Source organism: Megalobrama amblycephala, linkage group LG2 (genome assembly GCF_018812025.1).
Source record: "Megalobrama amblycephala isolate DHTTF-2021 linkage group LG2, ASM1881202v1, whole genome shotgun sequence".
NCBI lineage: Eukaryota > Metazoa > Chordata > Actinopteri > Cypriniformes > Xenocyprididae > Megalobrama > Megalobrama amblycephala.
The window spans coordinates 36,244,337-36,263,910 of record NC_063045.1 but is presented as its reverse complement, the minus strand read 5'-3'; the positions used below and the strand labels follow the sequence as shown (position 1 = coordinate 36,263,910).

The window sequence follows — 19,574 nt, the reverse complement described above, 5'->3', positions numbered from 1 at the left end:
ATACACATTTTTAGGATACACAGTGGCCATAAAAAGCATTTGGACACCTAAAGTACACTTTAAAAAATGACATTGTTTCATTTTATTAAGTGACAAAATCAAGTTAGTTGAGGTCTTTAGGTGTTCAGGAGCCACTGTTTAATCTAAATATGGATACATGATAAACAAGACAAAAAATAGTTTGATATTTTAGTTCGGCAGAGCTCTGACAGCAAATGTATTCAACAGTATTAATCTCATTAACCAAATTACTCAAGAATGGTCATTTTTGGTTTGTTCATTTATATTTTTTATTTTGTCAACAATAATTTTATATAAATACATTAATTTATATTAATTTATACAATTTATATTATTGAAATAATACAAAATATTAATAATAAATGTATATTTTGTCAATAATGAGTTTTATTAAAACATATTGTTGACAATATTATACATCAATAAAAATAACACTGCTAGATATTAACAATGCACTTTTTTTTAAAGATGAAAAATCTAGAAAGAATTTGACTGTTTCATAAAATCCAGTCTTGCCTACTTTATATGATCGAATTTTAAAGTTTAAAGTTATCCTTCACCTTAAAATGTTATTTTCTTTGACTAAAGTGTAAAATTGGCTGAAATGATTAAATTATAAAATACTGACTAAATGTAAAGTTTTTTTGAACACTGCTATTCAGAGCTCCATTTCCAATTTAAATGATTCATTTTTGTAAAACACTAAGTTGTGCAGGAAGTCTGATAATAAATAAATCTCTTTCCTGCCTCACTCTACAACTCTGCCAATCTCTCTCGCTTTCTCTATCTCAAAGGCACAGCTCTCTCCACTGGTTTTCATTTAATGGGTTATGTGACTAAGAGTTTCTTTGTTTTTCATCATGATCACTGTGTCGCACTGAGCCAGCGAGACCCCAAATCCTCTTCCCAGCAGTGTTGGGCAAACCGCTAGCTTTACAGGCAGTGTGGGAGAGCCCCACTTTGCTTCGCATTAGCAGGGCTATTTGAAGGGATAATGATGCACTAACTTGAACACTGATGACTGGCAAACGGTTCACAGCATCTACAGATCTCCTCAGCGTGAGGCCAACATCCTGGGCTGCAGGTAGGCTGATGTCCACCCACTCAGATACTGACTCAGAATCAGCCCCACACGTGCTGCAGAACCATCCTTTGAAAATCGTTTCACACATGGTGAGAATTTGTGCAGCACAGTCAACATCAAAAGATTTGCGCTCTTACATATACTTGTAGTACATGAACAGACATAAATAGCAAGCGTTAGTGTTAGCTACATTGCTCAGCGTAAATGAGTACACCCCCTTTGAAAAGTAACATTTCAAACAATATCTCAATGAACACAAAAACAATTTCCAAAATGTTGACAAGACTAAGTTTAATATAACGTCTGTTTAACTTATAACATGAAAGTAAGGTTAATAATGTAACTTAGATTACACATTTTTCAGTTTTACTCAAATTAGGGTGATGCAAAAATGAGTAAACCCCACAACAAAAGCTACTATGGCCTCCATGATTTTTAATGACAGCACCAAGTCTTCTAGGCATGATGAACAAGTTGGCGACATTTTGCAACATCTATCTTTTTCCATTCTTCAAGAATGACCTCTATTAGAGACTGGATGCTGGATGGAGAGTGATGCTCAACTTGTCTCTTCAGAATTCCCCATAGGTGTTCGATTGGGTTCAGATCAAGAGCTACTGAATCACTTTCACCCCGTTCTTCTTCAGAAATCCAACAGTGGCCTTAGATGTGTGTTTAGGACCATTGTCATGCTGGAAATGTGCACAACAACCAAGGGCACGGAGTGATGGTAGCATCTTCTCTTTCAGTAAAGAGCAGTACATCTGTGAATTCATGATGCCATCAATGAAATGCAGCTCCCCGACACCAGCAGCACTCATGCAGCCCCACATAAGGACGCTGCCACCACCATGTTTCACTGTAGGCACCATGCATTTTCCTTTGTATTCCTCACCTTTGCGACACCATACAGTTTTGAAGCCATCAGTTTCAAAAACATTTATCTTGGTCTCATCACTCCAAAGTATAGAGTCCCAGTAGTCTTCATCTTTGTCAGCATGGGGCCTGGCAAACTCTAGGCGGGCTTTTTTTGTGCCTGGGCTTTAGGAGAGGCTTCTTTGCATGCATGCCATTCCTCTGCAGTGTACGCCACATTGTGTCACAGGAAAAGGTCACCCCAGTTTGGCTTTCTACTTCTTTAGATAACTGCACTGAACTTGCATGCCGATTTTATTAAACCCTTCTCATCAGAAGACGCTCCTGTCGAGGTGTTAACTTCCGTGGACGACCTGGACGTCTCTGTGAGATGGTTGCAGTTCCATTTTTTTTTTTTTTTTTTTTGCACCACTTTTGCTACAGTATTCTGACTGATAAGTAAAGCTTTGCTGATCTTCTTGTAGCCTTCACCTTTCTGGAGTAAAGAAATGATTTTCTTTCTCAGGTCTTGTGACATTTCTCTTCCATGTGGTGCCATTGCTGACAGCATGAATTGTGAAAGGGTTTTGACACCCTTTTATAGTCAACTGTCTGCTGCACACCTGTGTAATGAATAATTAGACTCACATGTGGTTGAATTCTTGTTAAATTAGACATTTGTAGTCTAAAATGTAGCTTTGCTCCAGAGACTTTCAGTGGGGTGTACTCATTTTTGCATCACCCTAATTTGAGTAAAACTGGAAATTTTGTTCTCTAAGTTATATTATTAACCTTACTTTCATGTTATAAAGTTAAAGAGATGTTATATAAAACTTATAAGTCTTGTCAACATTTTGGAAATTGTTTTTGTGTTCATTGAGATATTGTTTAAAATGTTACTTTTCAAAGGGGGTGTACTCATTTACGCTGAGCACTGTATATAATGAACATCTGAAAAACCTTGAGTGACCAGCCGCCATTATTATTTATTTATTTATTTATTTTTATGTTACAGTCAAGAGCCAATACATGGCCAATAAATACTATTTTGTATAAATAAATAAAACACTAAAAGGATTAGTTCACCCAAAAATGAAAATTCTGTCATTTACTCAGCCTCATGTTGTTCCAAATCTATAAGACTTTTGTTCATCTTCAGAACACAAATAAAGATATTTTTATTGAAATCTGAAGATGTAATTTAGGCTTATATTAACATATAAATATTAATCAGCTAACATACATAGAGCACATCAAATATGGTAAACAGAAGCTCAACTGTACTTGCTTGAAACGCAAGAACCAATAAGGTTCATTCTTGCATCAAGCAAGTACTGTTTATGTTCACTGATCAATGTTTATATGTGAATAAACGCCTAAATTACATCAGTATATCATAAAAAGTGAACTATCCCTTTAAATTGTGAGTTAGGGATTCATTTTGAGATTTGCTAAAGACTTTGTTAAATTATTTGTGTTTTTAAAGATGAACTTTAAATGACTATTAGATGATGGCAAATGTAATCTGATGTAAAAATAGACAGGAAATATTAAACAAGAAACCTATACATACTGTTCATATATTTCTCATTTATTGTAAATCACTAACTAGCATTTTTAATATCCAAATACTTTATGGCCCCACTTTATATTAGGTGGTCTTAACTGCTATGTACTTACATTTAAATTAATCATTTGATACCATGCATTTATTGTGTACATACATGTTTAAAAAAAATACATGTATGTAATTACATCTGTAATTAATTTATGTGATTACATTTATAATTACACTGTTGACCCATCCCTTAAACCTACCCATACCACCAAACCTGTCCCTAACCTTATCCGTATCCCACCTCAATAGCAGCAAAAGTGTTTTGCAATACAAACTTAACACATTAAGTACATTGTACTTACCTTTTAATGTAATTACATAGTAATTAAGGCCACCTAATATAAAGTGGGACATACTTTATTTATTTATTTATTTATTTACAGATTTCAATAAAGAGAAAATCTCAGTTTTCAGTGTGCTCTCAGACTTATATTTTAAAATGCCCCTCACACACATTTGCTGCACCCCTGAAATCATGCGTTGTTAAGATCAAACATCTTTATATCAGAAATATTTCCATATTTGAAATTCAAATAATCTTGTGTTAATTTTCTCAGCCAGCCTTGGAAAGCAATGTGCCATCTTGGCATGCTACATTTTTATATACAGAATACAGATACCCTCCAAAAATTTTCACCAACATGATAGTGCAACGTGCTCTTTTCCCTGAACTGAGCAGATTACAGACATTTGTTTAGCAGGGGTGTTTTTCCTGCTTAAGTGGATTAAACCTTTGCAATACATGCCCAAATAATTGACCTGACAAAACCGCCTACTTTATATTAAAACAGGTAGATTTGCTATAATAACATGTCTCTTGCAAACTGACTCACTTGTGATATAAGCAACATTTATTTGGGTCTCTTTCCATTGCGAGATCTTGCAGACCTGACAATCTATTCTGAATTAATCTGTCTTTATTTACAGTAACCTTAAAGGTTGATAGGCATCAGCAGATGGTGCACAAGCCTGCAGCATTAAGATAATCAAAAAGTCTGTGTTTTGATTCGAAACCATGTCACATCCATTACACGGTTATTAAGAAACAGATCAGTTGCGCAACAACAGCTGTGCTCAGTGATTCAGCCGTAGTGTTTATCTGGGAGCTAACAGGGCTTTCTCAAGGGTTTCTCCTGGCATTGCACATCAATTACGGCTAGTCACACATTTAAAGATGTCAACAAAATGTTGGTACAACCATCATTTCTGGAGTGACCATTTGAGTTAATTTAAGGCAAGACACCACAGGTGAATAGGGTAAAAATTTTAACTGCCATACTTTCCCAGATTAATCATTTACATTGAGACAATAGAGTGCAACAGTCGGGTTCCAGAAGTAAAAACTCCATAGGGAAATTGATTTTGAACAATAACTTATGAACCTTTAAAGGCAGACCTACAGCTAAGAGGTTGTTCATTTATAGTATTTGCCTCTGATACAGCCGTCAGCCCACATTATTTCAGCTTCTTTTTAAAATAATTGTGTTTAACAGTGGAATTCCTTGTGCAAAACTACATTACCGATGATGCTATACAGAAAATTACACCAATCGAAGAGTCGAAAAAAAGCAACATGCAGGAAAATAGCTTAGCTCTGCCCACTCCCATGAAGTACTGCAAATAATGTAATCAATTCGATCTCTTTACACTCTCAAAACATGATTATATAGCCTACATGCATATTTTGCTATATACTGGCTTCAAATCAAAGTTTACACTGAATACTTCCGGAAAAAAAAAATACTTCCGGAACTATGCAGCAAGGGGATGGGCACTGTTGCATTCTATTGTTTTGTATCACAAGTTTTCTGAAATGTTTAAATATGCAAATGAACCCTTGTCTAATTAAATATGTATGAATTTGCTGAATACTGGATAATTTCATTTTGTTGACAAATTAGAGTTAAAGGTTATTACAGAGAGGATTTTGGATATCTCTTTTTATCAGTCCGTGAATCAAAAAACACTGTGAACAGGCAGAAAGAAAAATCACCATAAAATGTTACATTAATCAGTGTGAATGATATATGAACGAACTATGCATTTTCACCAAGGAACAAAAAATAAATGGCAATAAGCCCCAAAAAAGGTTCAGCGGTCGCATGCCGCACATATCATACAAATTACCTCTCAAGCTTCTGTAAACAACTCAGATAAAAATAAAAATCTTCAGAATACAGATCGAAATAAACCTCCAAAGTTTGGTGTATGCAAGGGCTACTAAAGTGGTGATATCTGGCTCAGTGAAACAAAAAACAAAGCCTATAGTGCCTTGTCTTAATGCACTGTAAGGTAACAAATGTGCTTTAGGAATGTAAAGCAACACATTGTGCTTATGAGAGATTTCTGGTGGAAATCAAGACTCCAAAACATCTTGTTTTTATTCAAGTCATGTTCTAAGGGCCAAGAAATAAATAAGAAATGAATAAGACCTTAGGTGAACCTTCTTATCGCAATAAGTTGGCCACAAGAACCGAACTTGGATGCAAACACAATTTCACATTCCCTTTCGTGTGGGTGAGAGGACTATAATTAGCTGAAATTTGTAAGAGCGATATTTATTTTTAATAAAAATGGCCTTCTTGTATCATGTCTCATCCTTTAGGCTTCTGAATACTTGACAAAACCAAGAGTGCCATGTACACAGATAAATTCCTGTATCAATTAATTTTGATTTGCACTTACTTGACATTTAGTACTCAGCCACAGGCTATAGATTCAACCCACTGCTCATTAAAATTATCTGGCTTTGGCTTAAAGAGCAGTACAGCCATACCACCATCATACAGAACTGAGCAACCTTTAAAGTTCCTCATGACCAAGACCATAAAAAGGAGGAAGGGGTGAGAAAAATGTTTTAGTGTTGGTTTTTTTTTTTATTATTATTATTGGAAATGTACGAGCTGGGTGATTGAACCCATTTCACTCTGTACCAAGATGAAATGACTGCATAGTTGGCGAATGACAAAACAAGTAAACTCATTTCAATTTCCCCACTGCATTTTCCTTGAAAACAAACTATAGAGATGATGAGTAATTCAAAGGTCATTTGGAGATTAGCATTTTACTAGGTTTTTACTATAGCACAGAAAACATAGTCAAAAAGAAGAGAAGGAAACACTTTTGGGAAGCAGCATGTTCCAGAGAATAGAAATTAATTTGTGGAGTTGGTTGCCCCATAAGGCCTCATTTATTCCAGACCTTGGAGTCATAACGGAAATGCAAGAGCTATGAAAGAGGCTTGTTTTGTCTTACTTACTGAATGTCAGCAGAGATCCTGTCAACTAGACAATCCCCTGTGAAGGCCTCGTCGAAACAACAACCATCGGCACAGATCTTCAGCAAAGACCACAAGAGCCAGACAAGTCCTCTGCACAGACCCCTATGGCCAGCTTCGTCTCCATACTGATGAATGCATCATACATGATGAATCCGATCTTCAAGCAAAAGAAAGTGAATTAAATATTTGAATGCTTCCGATCCACAATCTAATTTATGACTTGTAATGCAGCCTGAATCATAATCACACCGTGTTCGCACACCTGGTTTCTCCCAAGGTTTTTTTTTTTCTCCACTCTGTCACCTGATGGAGTTTGGGTTCCTTTCCACTGTTGCCTCTGGCTTGCTTAGTTCGTGACACTTAATATTCAGCAATATTGTTAATTTGACTGCACTGACACTATTGGATGAGAACTGAACTGACGATGACAGATGACAGAACTGCTTTATAGATTAAATTAACTAATTTAATAATTGATGAACTTTACAACACTGAACTGACTTCACCTGAACAATGACATTATTTTCTTTTAGAGCTGCTGTACAGCTGAAATAAACTCTGTTTGCATCATTGAATAATTTTCCTGTTGAAACAATCTGTATTGTATAAAGCACTATATAAATAAAAGTGGCTTGACTTTTGTTGCTAAATCATATTACTGTTATTATCCAGTGTTGGGGAAGCTACCAGTCACAATAAAGCTTCTCTTTCAGAAAAGCAGCTACAAGCTGTTAATCAAAATGAGCTAAATACATAAGGCTATTTAAAGGTAGGGTATAGCCAAATTCAGAGAGGCTATCAATAGCAAGCTAGCTTTGAAAGCATGAGATTCCACCCTCCCTCAAAAGCCACGCCTCCTTCAAAACACATGAACGCACACAGCAGATTCTGCAAAGCGTCACGAGAGATGGCGATAAATTACCTCATGTCTCAAAGCACATAACATTACAAATAATAATAAACGTAAACAACTTACAGAGCTCTTGTCACACCTGACTGCTGCAGATTAATTTCGCCGTTAACAATGTTGACACAGAAACGCATAAATCCGAGTCTGAGGACGTGAACAGCTCCGGGTAAAACCAAAGACCCTTTAAGACAAGTAATTTCACTCGGCAGCCATCTTTGAAACGCCTCTCGGGCATCCTGGGCATCATGCAGCTCCTGTCTCTTTGAATGGGGAAACATCAAATTCTCCAAAACTGTTCACCAACCTTACGATTAAATTTCATATTTGAAATCACCAATGAAATCTAACAACAACGGGCTCATAAATTTAATTTCTAAACGCTCAAATCATGACAAAAAAAAATAAAAATTTCAGGCTGGATCAAGCTAATGCGCATGCGCAGACCTAAATGCGCGTCTCCTCTGAGGCGCGTGTCTGACTGTTTCTATAGAAACCAGTGATTCTAACGGCCACTGAAGTGACGCGATGACTTTACCAGTCAGCCATTGGCTCTTATTTAGAAGGCGGGACTTGTTCGGCCATATTGCGCATTACACTTTCTCCCATTCAAAACAATACGAGTGACACGTCTTGTGTTATTCTATAGTCTTTGGTAAAACACAGGTTGCCATCTCCTAATTACGGCTACAACATGGTATGAACACTGTATAACCTTGTAGTTTTGGTTCAGGAGGAACTGTAAAAGCCAGCTGCTGTTTATTTGTGGCACTTGTTGACTGTCTACAACTCATAGTAGGGCTAATGACGTGTGATGTCTGTGCAGGCATCAGTGCATAGCAGCTATTACATCATATCATTGCATTCAGATGAACATTTTTTAGTCCTGAGACTTCCACAGAAGATATGACCAAGACCATAAGTGCATGCTTTAATATTTGGACCATTTCTATTACTGATTGAAGTGTTTATAAAACAAATTGCCTACCATACCTTTAAAGGCCTCAATTAGAGTGACATCATGATATTGAACAAATAAATGTATGCTAAATACAACTAATAAAACTATGAAAAGAAAACTTTCAATTGATATATCCACATTGAAAACATGGCAAACTATTAAAAATAAAGGATTTCTGGGCAAGGACTCAAGTGAACCAAATGAACTGATTCATTTAAATAAGAGGATGATTTATGTGAGCATGGCTCTTAGACCAGTTAATGATAAATTACTAGATATAACTGGAGGCCATATAAAAAGATGAAAAGGGTATAACATATCTACCATAATGTTGTTACTATAGCACAGTGACAATTAGGCCATTAGGAAATATCATGCTGTATGACACGGATCATGCCATGTTAGATAATAATAGTAAGATCATAATCATAATCCATCTGAAATGTTAAAAGAATCTTTATCTGACTGACTTGTTACTTTAAACAGACCCTAATAAATAATTCAATGCAATTTTGTGACAATACGTACTTTGATGTACAGTATATCCTTCAAAAAGCCTGTTTAAGAGCTTTCTCGTTTGCCTATGAATATTTTATGTGCTCGCAGACATCAATTAGAAGTTTGATCACATCCATGATGATGTAAGGGAAATGAAACATTTTCTAAATGAAGTCCCTTGCGACAATTATTATTGACTGCTACATTTAATTGTCTCCTGATATTTAAAGTAAAATGATTATGAGGCTAACTATAAGTTAATCTCAAAAACAGTGATGATGTGCTAGATCGCTAGTCGTTAGCAAAATTAGCTTGTGACTGGAAAAGCTACACTATTTCAAAGTAGTCACACTACCGTACTAAAAAATGTTAAGTTAGTGATGTCTTTCAATAGTTGTGAAAGGTTTCATTTGCTTGAGGATAATATAACTGTGAGTATTGGGAGATATCCCAAAGTTTATGTAATTTCACAGCTAGTCACCGTCAAATTCATCTCTGTATCCGCTGAACAGTAATGACATTTCATTGTACTGTTTTACAGTGTCTTCTGCACTAGTTATGCTATTTATTATTTAAACCACATCATCTGTCAGATATCTGCATAATTGTGAGGTTTCCTGAGGTGTTTTTTCTTTCTTTCTTTTTCAAATACCCAAAATATGCACAGAACTTCAAATTCAGGGAGTCTGAATCAAAATGAGTTCAAAAAGTTAAACTATGAAAACTTTCGGTTTAGAAACAACAACATTTGGTATTTTAATGTGTGTTACAGTTAGTTTAATATGTATACAAAGCCTGAATAAAATAAAGGTTTTCACTGGACTTTATTTACTGTGGTAAAGTAGCATTTAAGACTTTATTAAAACTTCCTTTTAAATGCTAATGAGGTTACATGGCAAATCCTTGCTGTTTATCAGCCTGGATGCTGCTTATGTTTTTTAATTGAAACTTCCACTCGGCTGGATTGCTATAAGGTTGAAGCTGTGCTTTACAATAAATACAGCAATTACATTTTAAGATATTAATAATGGATAATGTGAGAAAAGAACTTGGCAAAACAACAAAAGAAAACAACAACAACAAAAAAAACGCTCTTTCCTCAGCTTTTGCGACATGTAAAGTTGTTCTGTTGGGCTTACTTCTATTTTGAACTGCACTGAGGAAACAGATGGAGGATCACACGCTTTATTTTTGCACTTATAACCCTTTAGTACAGTAATAATAATTGGCCTTTGATGTGATTTTTGTGTTCTGTGTTTGGAGGTGTGAAAGACACATAAATTATTTGCTAATTGCACAGTTTATGCCTTGTAGAGTAATAATCTTGTTATCTTTCTTTTTTGGATGAATACAGAGCTCAGTACTAAAACATTAAAGAGATAGTTCACCCAAAAATGAACATTTTGTAAACATGTACTCACCTTCAAGTTGTTCCAAACCTGTATGAGTTTCTTTCTTCTGTTGAAAAGAAGATATTCGGAATAATGTTGGTAACCGGACAGTTGACGGTATTCAATTGATTTCCATAGTACTTTTTTTTTTTCTTCCTATGGAGATCAGTGATTACCGTTAGCTGTCCGGTTACCAACATTTTCCAAAATATCTTCTTTTGGGTTCAGCAGAAAAAAGAAACTCATACAGGTTTGGAACAACTTGAAGATGAGTAAATGATGACAAAATTTTTGGGTGAACTATCCTTTCAGGGCCGTTTACACAATGCCGTTTTCAACTAAAAACGGAAAACTTTTTATGCGTTTTGGCCATTCATTTACACGACAACAGCGTTTTGGAGGCCTGAAAATGCAAAGTTAAAAGCTGGTTTCAAATTGCAAATTTTTGAGAGCAATACCGTTATTGTCTCAGTGTAAACAAAAAAGGTGAATTTGTGAAATGAGCATGCATATTACGTGTTCAGTTTATAGGCACATAGTTTCAGCTACTGGCCTGACATGAATAATACAGAATTTTTAGTCTTCGGAGATCTGTGTGAATATGGATTGGTTTAACAACGTTGTCGTCTGTAAGCGAAAAACGCAAAGGAAAAACGTTTCCATTTTTGTTGTTGTCTGTACATACCCTCAGTCAAATCAAAAATTTTAATAGCTTCGTTGTGAATAAGGATGAGGTCATGGCTTTTAATACTGAATTAACAAACATACAGTATTTATACTGAGTATTCATTAGACATCGCAAACGCTAAAATTTTCAATTTAACCTTATTATTATTATTGTTTATATTAATTACATTATATTACAATATTTATATCATATAAATATTACTTAATATTGGCAATATTAATATCAGTAATTATTTTATTTAAAATTTCAATAATAGCATCAATGTATTATTAGTATTATTATTCACATTTATTAATTTTATATTTTAATACTATTCAAAATAAATTTAATACTTATCTGTAATCATGACAATAATATTGTTTATATTATTCTATTATGCATACTTGTGTTATTAATATGAATAATTTTGTTAGTTTGTAATAATGATAATAATAATGTATTATTATGTTTGTATCAATTCATATAAATATTACATTTCTTATGAATATTGCTATTAATTAGGGGCCAAGCACCGAAGGTGCTTAGGCACCTATTGTATCTGTTGGCGTTCTTTTTCTTTTCGATTATTCTTCTTCTTCTTCCGCTCTTGAAGTCTATGGCAGCACATAGAACCGCTTGCGGGAACGTTGTGAAATTTGGCACACAGTTAGAGGACAGTCTGACCTTTGTCCATAGCAAATTTGGAGTCTCTAACTCAATCCCTCTAGCGCCACCAGCTGTCCAAAGTTGCACTCATGTTTATGCTAATGACTTTTGAACCGTAAGGGCTAGAATCAAAATTCTTTTTTTCCTCTCATTCCTTGGGTCAAGACGAATCGACTGCATACTATGACGTCACTTTCCGTCATGAAAATTTTTCCGCCATTTTGAATTATCTGAAAAATGTACTTTTTCGAACTCCTCCTAGGCCGTTACTCCGATTTTCATGAAAATTGAACCAGATCATCTTCAGACCATGCCGACAAAAAGTTATAGAATTCAAGTAGATTCCTCAAACCGTTTTCGAAAAAAAAAAACACGCGAACAAATTTTACGTAGTGCTTGCGAAAATATACATAAGGCTGTATCTCCGCAACGCTTTAACGTATTCTGACCAAACTTGGTACATGTCATCACAAACATGACCTAAGGCATCATGCAGTGTTTTGGCGCAGCGCCACCAACTGGTGCGGAGATATGAAAAATGGCTATTTTTGCTTATAACTTCTGATGGGTTTGTCCAAAAATCATAAATTTGATCTCGTTGGATTCGGGGAATCATGCCAATCATGCATTTCCCATATTGGCCATTTTAGCCATCGGCTGTTTTAAATTTTGTGCTAAAATGCTGTATTTTACGAATGCATTAGCATATCATTACGAAACTCGGTATGAGTCATCAGGACAATGCCCTGAAGGAGCCTGAGAAGTTTCGGCCTTGTGGTCAAAAGTTATAACAAAATTTACAAAAATGCTAATAATTTTTGACTATATTAACCGATTGGAACCAACTGGTCTCTGTAGATTCCTTGGGTGATGCTGAGAACATAGATATCAAATTTGCTATAGTCAGCTGAACGTCCTGTCCGCCATATTGTTTTTCTTTAAAAACCTACTTTTTCAAACTCCTCCTAGACCGTTGCTCCGATTTTCACCAAAATTGAACCGTATCATCTCCAGAGCATGCCGACAAAAAGTTATGGATTTCAAGTTGATAAGTCAAACCGTTTTCGTATACCGGAGCAATGAATTTGAGGCATGATGCAAAACACACTCTTGAAGCTGTATCTCTGCAATGCTTTGACATATTGACACCAAATTTTGCGGTTGTCATTGTCAACTCACTCTGACTATACCGCATTATTTTGGTCACAGCGCCACCTATTGGTGGAAAGTGATAAACCAGTAAATCTTTATTATTGACTGTATATGTGATTTTTCAGCTCTTTTGACTAAAATGATCCTAATAAGTCTTTAATTGCTCACTGTTGCAGTTGGTCTGATGCTTACGGCCATGTTGGCTGGCTTGTTGTGCCGCTTTTGTGCTTGGCCCCGTAATTGCTGCTTGCAGCTATGTTAAGTATTACTATTGTTATAACAACAACAACAACAACATTAATAACAATACTAAGAACAGTTATAATTATATTCACAATAGAAACATTTGCACTAGTTGGACCTCACTGTACACGTGCAAACAATCGCAACACTCTTAGCAGTACTGATACTTTTCCATGTTCTTTAGTACATGTTTTCAGACCTTCAAAACTCCACAGCTGTGAAACAAGAAAATCCCCTCATATTTTTCCCACTCAATATCATAGCACAATATTTTCCAAGCTTCTGTAAGAGTCCAATGAAGGAGGGTGAAAATCTGCCATGTTAATGCTAAAAATAGGCAGATGCAATCCCTTGCTTCTGATGAGCCTTGGTGGGAAAAGGTGGGAGGTGGAGAGAGCCAAAGAGAGATAGAGTGATTGAGGAAATGAGCAGGGAAAACCTCACACCTAATGGAGAGATATTGAGTGCAAGGGGCTTTTTAACTGTATTCCCCTGCTGTGCCATAACTCTAAGCTTGAGCTAAAGCCTGCGGCCAATCAAGCTCATTGTGCAAGAATCAATGTATGCGGTTTCTTGAACGATGTGATTAAATTGCCATTAAGTATAAGAGCTGTTCATGAATGGTGCAAAATACTTAAAACATCAAAGTTATCTGTTCCCATCCTGCTTAATGTATCAGCTGGTCTCTCTCTCTTTTTACCAGGGTGGATTTTGTGGGCAGTGCTCGTTTTACCATTGCTAAGCCTGTTGAGGCGGTGGTGGCGGATATGGAAGATGTGGAGGAGGAACAGATCCATGTGTGCATGTCCGTGTGCTTGAAAGTGTGTGTGTATCTTATAGCCCACTGCTTTTCTCCCTGCACGACTATGTCAGCCCCTTCACTCATATATTTCTGGTTCACTCCGGTTGTATTTTTGGCCACTGCATGATGAGGGAAAGACGGTAAAGCCAGAGACGATTCTCTTCCTCGCTTTCCTCTGATGGATTGGGGACGGAATCTGAGTTTGCACCCGCCTGAAGGAGGGTTCCCTGTCTCAGCCGTTCAGGGTGGAACTACATCTCGGCTGCATGTATTGTGATTGTGCTGTGCTTCCTGCAAGATTTAGTATGTTTTGCAGTTGAGAAAGGCTTTGTTTTAAAAGTGATTACATGTTTAATTCATACAGCCGTTATGGCCATGTAGCGGTCCAGAAATAAAGTCAAAATGAGGTCAGGGTGTGTTTATTATTAATAATAATTAGATTTGTGATTTTTCAAATAAATTACTTCTAAACCAGGGCAGGATTACCAACTGGACATGTAAGTCAAATGCCCCGGGGCCCCAAGCAAAGAGCAGTGTTACTCCGCAACATAAGGGTTCTTGTTTGTTTCATGTGTCTACTGGACCAGGAGAAGCCCTGCAGCCACTGTTTAGTTTAGAGTTTTTCACTGAAAATTATAAAATGACTGTTCGTTTTTTACCTCCAAAGCATGTACATTTAACAGTATACTGCTGTAAAATTACTTAAAATCCTGTTAGATCTATTACAGTTTTTAACCACATATAGTAAGGCAGCATTTCTGGGGCGCACCCCACTGGTGAGGAATAGAGACATGACAAGTGGAATACAAACGGGAGGAAATTTGGTCATTTTTGTGCCCATCTCAACAGACCACTTTGGAGCAGACGTCACAATTACGTCACTTGCAGCTGCGCGCGCATACTGGTTGCAGAAAAATAGCGGTAGCAATTGAAGGAAAATGTGCAAAATCCACAGAATAAGAGAAAAATGTTTTGTTGTGCCTCTGGATGTTGGAATCGGAATGCAAAAAATATAGTCTTCATTTTTAAAGAAAACCATCGCTGAAAACGTCCTTTGAGACGTTTCACAGACTGGACTGATGACACCTGCAAGGATTAGTCTACTATTAAAGCAGGAATTTGATGTAAACAGTAAGTCTACATAATTCACATATGCAGTTCAGAGGACATACATACATAGCAGTTACAGCATGAAATAATTATAATTAAAATAATTTAAACCTATAATATTTTACATAGATAACTTTTAAACATAATTTTTATTTCACAATTCTACTTTTTTTTTCTTGCATTTGCATGTTTATTACTCCCAGTTCGGACTTTATAACTCGCAATTGTGAGTTTATTTCACAATTCTGAGGGGGGGAAAGTCAGAATTGCGGGATAAATTGCAATTCAGAAAAGACAGGATAACGAGTATATCTCACAATTCTGTTTTTCTTTGTAAGGAATGTGAGATGTAAACTCAGATTTGCGAGAAATAAAAGTCAGAATTGTGAGATATAAATTCGAAATTAACTTTTTTTATTCTTTTATTTCGTGGCTTCCATAGACTTCTACTGCTCAACTGTCATTTTCTGCAACCAGCTAGGCTCCGCCCACAAAAAACGTCATTGCTGTTTGCAAACACCAAATTGGTCTCTCTATTTTTTTGACCATACACTCAAAACAAAACGACGACACATTTAAATGTAAGTCTTACTTAAAACAACATCAGACTGTGAAGAAAATGTCACATGGAACCATAGTAGCCTACGAGAATGATTTAATGTTGAAATGTTAATTGAAGCGGAACAAAAAATTTAATGTGGAGAGGTGGTAGTCGGTAACAGATACAAAAGTTAGCAATGGATAAGTTTGTGACATGGAATGAAAAAAAAAAAAAAAAACTTTCACCAGCAGAGAAAACCAAGACAGACAGTTGACCTAATCAACCAAAAAGCCAGCTGAAAAGAAAATATGATGAGGCGTATCTTGGTCTTGGATTTACAGCTGGTGTGGTGGGGGCAGATGAGAAACCTGTGTGTGTTCTCTGTCTCAAAACGTTAGCAGCAGATAGCACGAGGCCCAACGAATTAAGATGACATTTAGAGACAAAACACCACAAACACATTAATAAGCCATTTGACTTCTTCCAAAGAAAACTCCTGGAATACTGATCTCATAACATTAAGCATGACTTGAGAGTGGCAGTATCAAGCCTAACCTCATTTTGAAAAGATGTGTAGAATAGTGAATAAGATTATTCATTTTTTGTCAATTTTGTTTGTTTTTTTGTGTGCAGTTTGCAAACTGACAAAATGAAGCAAAGAACTAGTCCAAACTTTTATTTTCTCTATTTCAGAATTTGAGGTTATCAGAGGCAAAATGCAAACACAATTGCATGTTTATTATTATTATTATTATTATTATTTACTTTTGAACAAAGGATGCAAAGTGATAATATACAGTTGTATGAAAAAGTATGTGAACCACTTGCAGAATCTGTGAAAATGTGAACAATTTTGACAAAATAAGTTTCAAATGCATTACAAAATGCATGTTATTTTTGTTTAGTACTGTGAGTAAGATATTTTACATAAAAGATGTTTATATATAGTCCACAAGAAAAAAGGCATTTTTTGCATATTTGAACCCTTTCCAGCAGTGACTGTATGATTTTGAGATCCATCTTTTCACACTGAGGACAATTCAATTTGAATGGGGCCATCTGAATAAATTCAGCTTTTTTTTTCTTTTTTTTTTTTACAAAAAATAAGAGATCATACAAAATGCATGTTATTTTGTTAAAATTGTTCACATTTTCTGCAAGTGGTTCACATGCTTTTTCTTACTACTGTAATTGCACTTATTTTCTCTATTTTTTAATGCCGTTATTTGATGTTATGTTTTTAAAATGTGATGTTAATAAAAATACATTTTAATTCAATTTAACAGTTAAACTTAAAGCCTAGTTTATTACCATTTTGTTGGGTGCGATTGGGGACAGATAGGGCTTCCTCACCTCCAAAGTGGGGAATGGCAGAAAAAGTTTGAGAAATACTGTAGTATGGGAACTTGCTGTTAAAAAATTAACAGGATTTTACTGTAGCATTTTGACAGTCTTTTACTGTTAAATTTACAAAAACATTTACAGTGCAAGGAATGGCCATTTGTAATGCTACCACCTTTAGCAATAATCAAAACATAATTGAACGTGTGGGCACAGGATAAGCAAGAAGACTGAAGCTAAGACAGTACGCTAAGCAACAAAATTTTTCATTTTAGAAATCTGTATTTTCTTGTTCTTGACAATGGCATCGATTGCTAACACCACCATGCTAACCAAATCCTTGGCATACTTCCCTGTTATAAAAAGATGAAAAGCAGTATGTCTTAGTATTCATAAAACAATAGGGGAAATGTACCTGGATGACATACTACTGGTGATTTTTTTGAAGTGTGCATACAATGGACACTTTAATATCCCATGAGGCCACAGAAGAGGATTTGTGAATGGCAGTGAAGTGACGCAACTGACGCCACAAGTCACATGACAATGACAATGACAATATGGCAGATGTAGTATGCCTGAATTTTATTCATAGCACAAGCATTCATATTATATAAAAAATACTTTTTTAATTGTTGCAAAGTACTTATTTAAAAGAATTACCCACTCAGACAGATGGTGATTTCGGATGCTGCCCTTATAATGACCAAAGATTTCTGCCCCACTTGGCCCTGTTCTCAGTGTCTTTTGTTTTCCCCTAAAAGTGTCTTAGATTTGCTTTGGCTGTTTTCCTGTTTGCAGAAAACGCTGAAGTTTATGTCATCATATTCCATTTGATTTATAGAATGTGTTGATAACCTTGAGGGCATTTTTCAAAATTGAGGTAATCTGGATTGATCTGCAGTATAGATAGCTTTTGCTGTTAATTTGACTCGGGGCCTCATTCAGAAACTGGGCTGGCATTCAAATGATGGGCAGCTTGGACACTCTCCAATAAAGAAGTGTAGGAGTGTTGGCTCATCAGATGCGGTCTTGTTCCAAGACTGATCAGTCACAATAGACAGCCTCACATGACCAGACCCGAGCCATTAAGTACAAAAAACCCAATCAGGCTAATGTATAGTATCTCTCTCAGTGCAAAAACACACCATCAAGATCATGAAGATTGTGGGTCTAAAAATTGGACAGTTACAAAGGAAGAAAAACACAAGTAGGGGCCATTCACACAGAACACGTTTTTGCGTTTTGCGACAATCGGCAGAGGAATAAAAAAATGAAACATCAGTTCAAGTTGAAATTTTAACTCGACCTCCTTGTTTTTAAAATGGTGCGTCATGCACTAGATGCTGCAAAATATATCAATATATACAACAGTCAAGTCTTTCTAGGATGTGTAAATAGAAAAAAACACTGGGAAATGAATGCACTGAAATGCCAATACCTAACTTGCAAACAATTATGACTTTTGATTCATTCATTCATTCATGTATTTATTGCATGAAACTCAAAAGGTAAATTTTGAAGAATATCTTTTCATTGGGATGAAAATGGATGGGGAAGATTAGAACTGTCAGACTTGAAAAAGAAAAAGAAAAAATATAAAAGATGCCATATATGACTTACATCACAAAACATTTCAAGTTGGAAGCCATATGATAGCTGTGATGAAAAGACTGAAATGTAAGTTTTTATTGACTGAATATCTTGACATCTGCACTAGCTATCTTTGACATGTTCAGAAGTGGCTGTCTGACTCATTTTTTAAATTGATTTTTTCGATAAAAGATTTTCTCTATGAATCCCGTTCACAAAACAAGCCCAAACAATTTGATCACAGATCAGACTATTCTTGAATTCAACTCACTGTTACAAGGGATAAGACCTGAATTTAGGTGTTTGTCTCAGAAAGCTGTACCATGAATTCAGAAGACTTTTGCATGCATCATATGTGACCTGATCCAGCAAAATGAGTCACAGTGACCCAAATTTCATAATGGAAAGATGAGACAATAAGCTTTAAAATGATATCCTAGTCAAAGTCATACCTTGAATGGTTTTAAAGATATACCCATTTGAATTATGGTCGTCTGCCCTCTTTTTCCAATTGAAAACCTGAGAAAATCGCTTTTAACGTTTTTTTGCCGTTTTTTTGTTGATATCTTCCAAAATCCATTGCATTTAAAGGGATAAACTATTTATTTTACAGCTTAATTGGACCAAAGACATTTTTATATATATAAATGTTATTAAACCAGGCTGAAGCTCAAATTATTTTAAAGTATTTATTTGAATTAATATTTTATAAAGGCACTTTTACAAAGATTTACTAAAATCAGAAAGATTGAACAGAGGTGCTACATTTTTGCTTGAGAGAGAGGGTGTGTGTGGGTTATCTCGTAAACGAAATCTTCATCAAATGACAGAAAACACGGCTCTC

At 35.6% G+C, this 19,574-nt stretch overlaps 1 long non-coding RNA gene across 2 annotated transcripts in view; it reads right to left on the bottom strand.

The window, feature by feature from the left end:
- Positions 1 to 810: 810 nt before the first annotated feature.
- Positions 811 to 19,574, bottom strand: part of LOC125257115 — a 73,166-nt gene continuing 54,402 nt past the window's right edge. For both annotated transcript variants that reach the window (XR_007182244.1, XR_007182243.1), the window contains exons 2-3: positions 6,838 to 7,015; positions 811 to 1,171 (exon numbers count right to left, since the gene is read on the bottom strand). This is a non-coding gene — a long non-coding RNA (uncharacterized LOC125257115). The remainder of the gene's footprint in view (positions 1,172 to 6,837; positions 7,016 to 19,574) is intronic.